The sequence below is a fragment of the Strix uralensis genome, chromosome 10 (assembly GCF_047716275.1).
Source record: "Strix uralensis isolate ZFMK-TIS-50842 chromosome 10, bStrUra1, whole genome shotgun sequence".
In the NCBI taxonomy this organism is placed as follows: Eukaryota; Metazoa; Chordata; class Aves; order Strigiformes; family Strigidae; genus Strix; species Strix uralensis.
In genome coordinates this window covers 7,077,870-7,087,931 of record NC_133981.1, presented here as the reverse complement: position 1 = coordinate 7,087,931, position 10,062 = coordinate 7,077,870, and positions in this window count along the sequence as shown.

Here is a 10,062-nt window from a genome sequence, read left to right as displayed (position 1 = left end):
AGCACACAGGAGGGACAGAGCGCTGGGTTATTGGTAATAACTGAGCAAATTGGCTTCTTTTTTATATTATTCTTTGAAGGAAGGTGAAGGGAAATTTAGATTTGACTCATTTCTCCCAATCTCCTTTCCTGCAGTGGTGAAGTAAATGATCTCTGTTATTGTGAGCTTTATTAGATGGCTTATCACACACTTAAATGCAATCCTTCAGGCAGGAGAAGATGTCTACAAATCCTGTTCTTTAAACATGCTTTGAATCCTGGTGATTTACTCTTTCTCACCCATCCATGCACCTATTTTTCATGCTTATCCACTTTAATTTGCATTAACACCAGCACTGCACCAGTTTGCTGCACCCGATCTGTCTGTCCCACTCTCCTGATCAGAGCTGTGCATCACATCGGCTGCCTGAAGCGAGGCAGGGGTATTTAAAGGAGGTTTTTCTTGAGTCCGTTACTGTAGCTGGATTAAAGAACTGACATAACTATCACTGCTTATTTTGTCCTGATAGATTTACTGTAAATCTTTTCTAAAAGTCATATTTAGAAGGAGCCTGGTGGCATGTCTTTGCACATGTCCAGAACTGCAGCCAGTACTAAAACGCAGGGTACTCAAAAGTGGTACTCTGGGTGTAACCAGTGTTACCATTTCGGGAGGAATTTTCTCCCCTTTCCAACACACATATCCTTGACCTTGTGGGATATTCACCTGCATTTGATGGACTGGACATTGACTATGTCTGAGGCAGAAAACAGGATTTTGGTGGGGGAATTATTTGAATGGGACTATCAAATCCTATCCCCTCTGTCTTTAAAAGCTCTCTCAGTGGCTGTATTACTTCCTTTCTATTTCCAAGTACAAAAGAGCAGCAACAAGAAACCCTCAAACCATGTGGAAAAGGAATAGCATCAACACGTGACAATGCATTCGCAGCCCAGCCTTGATCTATGCAAAGCGGCGCATTCCCACAGCACACAGCTTGGCCAGGATTAGAAAAAACCCCAGGATTTTTTTGAATCCTAAAGCTGTTACTTGCATTTGATAAATAAACAGTTGCTTTTATATACCAGTGAATGGTGTTAATGATAGCAATAACACCCCAAGGTGCTAGCAAACAAACTACATATTGCAAACGGTGGGTAATGAGGGATTTGGGAAGGGGGCATCATAGCTTAATTAACTCTGCCACTATGTGGCAGATGAGTTTGATGAGCCCGAGACAGAGCAGACATTGAAAGAAACGTGTGTCCCCGAGGGGGTCACAGGATGCTACTGGTGATGGTACATTTTGTGTGGCTGTGTATCCCCAGGTACCATCTCCCACGAGGGACCACAGCGGGATGGGGGCAGCGAGGGGACTCACGGAGCCAGCAGCAGCATGGAAGGGGAGCAGTGATCCTCGGGAAGATCCTGGAGACAACAAAGGGAAGAGGAGCATCCTGGAGAAGTCTGAACGTGGCAGTGGTAGTGGCAGGTTGCATTTCAGTCCTGGTTTGATCACACAGGAAGAATTACATTGGGATCAGCATCCATATGGTCAAGTGCTGTGTCATGTGTGCAGCTTCGAGGAACCAACCGCTCGTCACCAGCAGCAAGGAGCAAAATGAGAGATACCGGTTTGGCAGGAGTTTGGGGTACACACTATCCCCTGAATGGAGTTTGCTGCTGACAGCACCCCATAAGGGCAATGCAAACACGCAGTTTTCAATGGAGCTTTATAATTAAGACCCAATATAGAAAAAAGCCCTCAACTCCTCCACACAGTCAGGTAACTCCAAACAGAAGGAAAATTCCCCTCCTGAATCCCTCTCTTCTAGAGCAGCTGCTTCATTTAGGTAACTCAGACACCTGCGTTCCCTCTCTGCAGGATGCTAATGGATGGAAATGCTTTGCAGAGGGTCTGAGTCCCAGCCCACGCTGAGAATTGTGCTGGCTCCCCTGCAGGCACCAACTTCGGGCAACTGCCTGGGGAGGGAGATTCGGGGAGCTCAGAAACCTCTGGGCTCTTCATTTGCTCTTCATTTCTATGCGTGCTGCTGCAGCAGAAAAAGCCATCAAGCTTCCTGGAGGGAGTGGGGATCGATGCCATGCAGACCAAACCAGCAGCTGGAAGACTTTGGGTGAAAGTGTAATACTGTGAGTACTTCCAGCTCAGTTCCATTCAAGTCCTGATACTGAGATTTTAGTACGATGCAAATTTTAGCTTGAATTGTCTGACAGCTCCTCTTTGTGAACAGGAGCAATATTGACAGAATGGTACTTCTTGTAAGAAAAGTGATGATTTTTTTTTTTTTTTTTTTTTTTCTCCCCAGAGGAAATAGACTCCATGTGTAATGGGATGATGCTGTTTCTTTTCCTTCTGAACTGAGGCTGCTTAAAAAGAAAGCCTGATAGTTGACTTTCATTACAGTTACGGCTTTGAGTTTTTTTGAAAAATAGGTATTAGTTATAGGATTTGAGTACACACTATTTTAGGGGGGGGTTTCCCTTGGAGTTACTGCTCAGGTGACTTCTCCGGGAGGCTGGATGAAACTTATGCCCCGGACAAGTCCTGGCTAAATCCCAAGGGTCCCAGGTGAGGAAGGATGAAAGTCGTTGCATTTTTAATGTGGCTTTCATTAACTATCCTCTTGAGCTGAAGGGGACCATGGTGTATTAAGTGGTGCCAGTGCCATAAAGCAGAATTTGGCCTGCAAGGGGATGAAACAGCCCTTCACATGTGCAATGGCAGGACCAAAGGGACCATTCTCCCTTCCTGAGCTCTCAAAATCTGCTTCCTAAATACTAGTTTGCTGTTTCTCTCTGGAGAGAGAAAATTGTTTATGCTGGGGAGAAAACAGACAACCCTAAATTTCTCTGCCAGGCTGCTTTTTCTTCATTGTATTTATTTTCTTCACATCTTGCCATTCATATCATGCCACAATGAGAAGCAGCAAGGAAGGAGCTGCTATCAATGAGTCCTGAAATCACATTATGATGGTAAATCACAAAGGCAGCGTGACTGTGTCACTTTTGCAACCTGGAGCTTGGAAAGGGTGAGTGCACACAGTGGCTGTTCGAGACACCTGATTTCTACCCAGCTCATCTGCCTGCGACCTGTCTGCTGCAGGGAACCGTTTCTTTAACAGGAGCCGTATCGATGGGAATGTTCAACAACCCCTTATTTCAGTAATGCTCTGAAATACTTTTTCGAAGTGCAAGGAGATGCAGAGATAGAGAAGTCAGTATCATAATGAAAAATGTAATTAAAGTTTTGGTCAGATTGAATCCATTACATCTCTCACAAGTACCTGGTGTAGATTTCAGTCTCAACCCCAGGGATATGTAGTCTGATACCTCTGAAATCCCATGAGCAGGGGCCTAAGCCCGGTGTACATGCCATTTGTATGGCTTAAACCCAAGAATATGCTTCCAACCAGCTTTAACCCTGTAGGATTCATATTTTATTGACTCTGAGCAAATGTAAGTGAGCGGAAGCTGTATCTGCCACAAGGAAGATGGCTTTTGAGACACAATCTGTAAATAGAAAGGAAAGGGCTATTTTGGCTATATTTTTGAATTGGCAGAAAACTGCAGCAGATTGCATTATTCAGTGGGTAATGTAATGTTAATGCGGCCTTGTAGCCAGGGGGGGAGAGAACTTAAGGTTTAATCATTTTGTAATGCACTTACATTGCCCATTTTAGATTTGTCAGCTGTCATAAATGAACTGCAGTTTTATCCCGCGACTATATATAGAATTACTATTTATATATTTTTCATCTGCAGCTTATGCAGTTTAAATGAAGAAAAGAAAGAGCCAGGATGGAGTGAGGGGGGGATGCGCCCTTGGCTCTGCTCCATTCAGAGAATTCCTCAGTGCCTCCACGCAGGAAAATGCTGCCTTCGCCTAAGCCTCAGCTTAGGTAGTTGACATTTTCAATAAAACAACACCCATTTTCAGCAGACCATTTAAAGTCGTGGAGAGCGAGGCAAGGAAATGCTGCATTTAAAAATACAGCCACATAGGAACGGCAGTTGGTGAACTTCTGCTTTGTGTCTTATGTATTTATCATTCATAAGCACCAAACTCCAGGAAATCCTCTCCCATGGCATCACTCCTCACCAGTTTTATTGAAAAACTGTAATATCCTTTTGCAATCTAAATTCTGACTAAAAGCCACCCACGTTACGGCTTTTTGTATACATATTTTAGCAGTTCTCAAACAAAAATGATTCCTCCTTCAACTGCTGAGTCCTGCTGCCTTCTCTGCTGCGTCTCCTCACAGCATCACTGGAAATCTCACGGCGCGTTGTGGGCTGCCCGAGCGCTGATTAATATCCTTGCCAAAAAAAAAAAGGGTTTGCAAACCAATTTGCTGCTCCTATCAGATCGAAGAAGTATTTGAATGTGTTTGCTTTTTTGGGGCAGCCATTTGAAAAAATCCAAGGGAAACTTGAGAAAGTAGAACATCCTGCTGATCATAAATTTCAAGTATTCCCATTGTCTCATCTTTTAATCAAATTCTTACTCTGGAAGCAATTTCTGTAGGGAGTTTTGCCTTGACTGTTCTCTCCACTGCTACATCCTACAGGCCTAAGGATTTCTTTTCTCCAACAATAATAATCGATGTTTTTTAAGCAGCAAGAATACCCCTGTTTTCATCCATAGCATTTACCTACAAAGAGCGTGATAATTTATACAGAAAATGCAGTCTATCCTTCCTGCAGGACAGCCTGATTTATCGACTGTGCATCTGTTTCATATAAAGTGCCCTGAGTAGAACAAAAACTTCTATTCTAGCAAAACCAGGACAGTCTCTTTAGTTTTCAATAAATCATGTTCTACCTGTGGGATACCTTGTTAACGACTACACACTAAATCCAGAGGGGGTTTTCCTTTTCCTTTTTCTTTTTTTTTTTTTCCTCCTTTTTTATTTTTAACTATCCATCACAAATATTCTGAGTTTCTGGGGTCAGTTGAACGCCCTTGTTATACTGGTAAAACTCCTTTTCATTTCAGAGGGTGCTTGGCATCAGTAAGCTGCCTACATCAAATATCTCATTAGTAGCACACATCTCTGTAACGATCCATGTCGAAGCGACCAGGCTTCATAAACCAGCCTGGGAAAAACAGAAGCCCAAATTTTCCTTCATTCTGCTTGTAGTTAATATCTTTGTCTTTACTTAACCCAACTTTTTTTTTTTTCTATTCAGGATGCTATTCAATTTCCATTATGGAGTCTAAATTCTATATCCAGGGAAAATACCTGGGTTCCCACTATGGGAAAAGCCTCCTTAGAGCAGGAGAAGACAGTGGCCTAAGCAGAAGAGAGAAGGAACTGAAGGGACCAACAGAGTTGTGGAGACGTGGAATGAGGTTTCAGCAGAAAATGAACTCTGTTCCCGCTTCGAGCCTGTCCCTCCCTCGCAGGGATCCCAGCCCCACGCCTCCCCTCCCCAGCCCTCCTCCTCGAGGGCAGCCAGCCCAGGGATGCCCCAGGGCATTGCTCCTCACTCCTGCTGCAAACCCCACTCTGTGCATCTTCAGGTCCTCAAACCACCTGAGGTTTGAGGAGACTGAAAGGTGGGGGGAAATCCGTGTTCACAGTGCAGCTCCACGGAAAATGTGTGAGATGCAGCTAAACCAGACCCGAGGGGCCTGTGTCTGTCAAAGGCACTGATGCAAAGCTGAAATCATTGCTTGAAGACTTATATTGATGTAACTGGGAGTGGAAATTGTTTTTTTACTGAGGGCATAATTCATGCAGGAGGATGCTTATAGTATCCAAAAGGCTTTAAGCTAGTGTTATGATACTGTCAGTGAAGTAACCAAAGATGTCTAGGGAAAATGGAGTAAATTCCTGTAAAATACCAGCACAGTGAGCTGTGGCAGAGCTGGATCTTATTTCTTACCCTGTGGGCTGGACCCCTGATGCATTTGCATCTCCCTTCTCCCCCAGTCCTTGTCTGGTGAGCTCCAGCCATGACAGCAGTTCCTCAGCAGAGCCATGAGGTCTTTGCGTGTGGCTGCAGTACCAGGTCCATCTGAGGTCCATTGCCCCCCGACATCCCACTGATTGAGTAGCCCTCCCTGAAGAGGACTGTGGGGAGCTAAAGCACAACGGCTTTGAGATTGTGTTCTCCTCTTGTGTTTTTCCTGGCTGGTGGGGGTCTTGATTTCTGACAAGGCCTCTTGTTCCCACTGTAATAAAAATTGCAGTGTAAAAATATCACAGATGGGATGAGCTAAGTCCTTGACCTTGTTTCTTTGCTGCAAAAAACCAGGTGGTTCTTTTGCCAGCTTCTCTATTGCCAGTCAGGAATCAAACAGTTCCCTGTCATTAAATTGCCAGTCCTTTGTCCCTGGGCATAGAGCAAAATAAAGTCACCTTTCCAACAGTTTGCCAACTGTTGAGACATGTTGCTATTTCAGTGTTATCTGCAGTGTTAGTTCCCGTGCCCAGGTGATGCGTCGCCAGGCTGCTGGGACCAGACCTGGGGGATGAACCATGCAGCCTGCATGTGAGACTGCTCTAAAAAGCACCTCTTCTCTGCAGGGGACCTGAAGAAGCCCTTGGGCTTGAGGACACCTTGGTTTGCTTGTTCCTCTCCTCCTAGACCCAGGAAGGCCCCAGGCTCCATCTCGTCCTGCCATAAGTGACCCAGGACACCTGGCAGCAGCATGGGATGTCCAACGTGCCATTTTCGGTTTCTTCCTCCAAGGAACATTTTCCAGAACACTTTGGTATGTGGTGGAGGTTGTGTCTGCCCAGTGTTTTATCAGGAGAGTTTCTGCTTCAGCCTTTTTTCAGCTGTTTTGCCTGCCTTTCTGATGCCTTTGTAAGCCTGGCCAGGACTGAATTTGGCCCTTGATAGACACTTTTCCACTAATCAGAGATTTGCCTCAGTGGCAGGGCTGTTCTGAGGTCTAATTAAGTTCACAGTTTCTAATTAAATTGTTTTGAGACCCTGGGGTGGAAGGCCTTTTAAGAGCAATCATTTATTAAAAAGTTGGGATTTTTTGCACCAGCAAACTTTTTGTGTTAGACTAATTTTAGCATCCAGAAGTGAAGGATGAGTAATCCTTTCTCAGGCTTTGGCAATGTTGGCTGAAGCATTTTCTCCTTCACCTTAATGAACGAAGCAATCAAAAATTGCTAATCACCTTTATGAAGGCACTTACGTCAGGGTGAAATATGTGGCAATCATATATATGGTCAGGAAGTAAGTAATATTTGCTCAAAAAGAATAAAAGTGCTGGACTGAGGAGATGTGGGAGACCTGGTCTGCAACCCTCATGCCCCTCTTTCTAAGGTCATTTTTTCTCCCAACACCCAGATAATTAATAGGTGGAATTCAACAGGGTGTCTCACATCCTGCTCCTGAGCCAGCCACTTCGGACAGGCTGTCACTGTGAACTGCACTGCTGCACGCCATCGTCATTCAGATGAAGTTTATAACTTCATTTCTTCAGACTCAATCAACCAAATCAAACATTTCCCGTGGAAGATTTGATTAAATGTCATTCAGATGTGGCAGAGAAACTTTCAAAATGATTGAAATTGACCAATTCACTCTACTTGCCTTTGTATGCCAAAGTTATCTTAAATCTTAATAAACCCTGATCAATGCCTACTTTATACTTACACATAAAAGTGACCCTTTAAAGTCCCCCAAGGGAGGGCTTTGGGGTCAGACCAGGTCCTTACTCACATGGTGTTTCCTCCAGGGCCAACTGCACATAGTTCACTTTTAGTCTTCAGAGGGTAGGGAACCTTATTGCCTTTGTGCCCTGCTTGTGTTACAGCCTTTTGTCACAGGAAAGCGGGCCACCCCATCGTAATTTTGAGAGTCAACTGAAATCTTATCTCTTCAATCCTGCCTTTGGAGAAATGCTTGGGTTTTGACTGATATCTCATTTAAGATAACCGAGATAATTAAAAGAAGAAAAGCGGTAGATTGAGGAGAAGTGAGACATGTGGATTGCAACCCTCCTGTCCCGCTTCACTTGCTCATATTCTGTTTCCAGTGCCTGGATAATTAATAAATGCTGTTTGATGGGCTGTCTCATTGAAGGTAACTAAAAGAACCTGACCTTCTCCAAAGCTCTTGCTTTTAGAGGTCACTAATATGCAATGGATAAAGGACTGAGAGGGTCATAGATTTTTAACTGGAAGATTTTTTTCCCCCCAAAAAATAATGCTGACTTGTTGAAAGTGTCTTTTTCACCCTGAAAACGCACATTTCGATAAAGCTTTTTTAACACTTTGAAATGTTTTCGATGTTTAAAATGACATTGCTTTCCAGATATCCAGTCTGAACCATGTTCTTCATATTCAAAGGTAAAATAATTATAAACCAGAATTATAATAAGGTCGGAGAGGAAATGACACTTTTCAAACTGATCTAAGCAGATTCAGGATGGACCTTGTCTGAATTTTCTTTCTTTTTTCAGTTTGCTTTTCTTTTGTCCTGAGTTAAAACAAAGAGATATTTCAAAATCTTTCACGTGCAAAAACATTTCCTTGCCCAGCTCTAATTGCTTGATTGAATCATTTGTAGACAGATCACAACTCCCTTCAATTAATCAGTTCCATGAATGCTTTTTTTTCCACAATCCCTGACCCGTAGCTCATTCATAGACCCAATGCTTGTGCTCATTTAATTAGCCATTTAACTCACGTGGCTTGTGAGTGTTTCCTGTTTGCACGGACCCTCACTTAAGCTCAGGATTTGCATAGAGCTTCTAATTCTCACTTAAAATTCGCCCCTTCCAAAACCTTTTTTGCCTCTGATCTCCCATGCTAGGATCCATGTGGGAAGCCGATGCACTAGGAGCATGAACCCAGCTGGAATGAATTTGTTTAAAAAGCTGAGAGGACTTTCACTGACATTTTTTGGCATTGCTCACCCAGTTCTAATTGCTTTATAAATTTAATGGAGTTAATACTGACCACTGGGTGCTGGGCTGGTTGTGGATAAGGGTTATAAAGTCAGCCCAGGGTCCCAGAATCTTATCTCTTGGCACACGGAGAGTACCAAGGAGGAAAATGAGGAGTAGGAAAAAGACCTCATGCACGTGAGACTTTAGACTCCTGTGCAGTAAGTTGGCAGATGAGGTGATGTTCCCAGAAATTGCTGTATCCCTGGAGAGTCTGTGGGGTTTGGTACGTGCTCTGGTGGTCCTGCAGAGCCTTTCCACTCCCATAAGTCATAGAGGTGGTAAGAATTACTTTTTTTTGGCCTTTTTTTGTTCACAAGAGCTGGTTACTTAGAGACTACAAGAAAATCAGGGCTGCTAAGTAAGATTTTGTGCATCAAAAACTGTTGGCTTTTTGGGTTTGGTTTGTTTTTTTTTTTCCCCACTTAAACCCACGTATTTTGTTGCTGTATTAACAGTGGAAAGTTAAGATTTTGATTCTGTATGAGAGTAACTGTCATTCTCTGAAGCGTTAATAAATAAATTCAGATTTAAGGTAATCTGTAGCTCTCCTGTTCCTTTGCCAGTAGAAGAAATCTGTAAGTATATTAAATCTTTCTCTTGCTGATTACTGCAGGGGTTTTTACTGTAAGATAAATCTGCATTTTACAAGCAGTGATACTATATAGATAGATGTTTCTGATATGCATCAAGGGCTATATCTGATAATGTTTCCCGCAATTGAAGGTGACAATGAATATAGAAAAGAACTTGGTCTGCTTCTGTGCACATCCCAGGACATTAATTTCTTTGATCAAATCAAGATCTTGAAGAACAAAATACTAAAATTGCTTAAAATGAGTCTTAACACTCAATCAGACAAATTCCCTTTGTGCCTCCTTACCTGCTCACCCAGCAACGTGCTGTAATCTGCTTTTGTACATGGATGAGGCTACAGTGCACAGAAGAGTGGGGACTGGTGTAATTCACAGAAATAAGAATGTATTTGCAAAAGATCTTGTCTTGGAAAGTTGCCCACAGAGTCAAACAATATCTCTGTAGTCATACAAAGTTTAACTGTTACAGAAAAGCTCCAGGTACTGGCTGGGTCCAGAGCCTTGGCCGGTGCCCAGGAGGGTTCCTCTCCTCTTGCACTGCCTGGG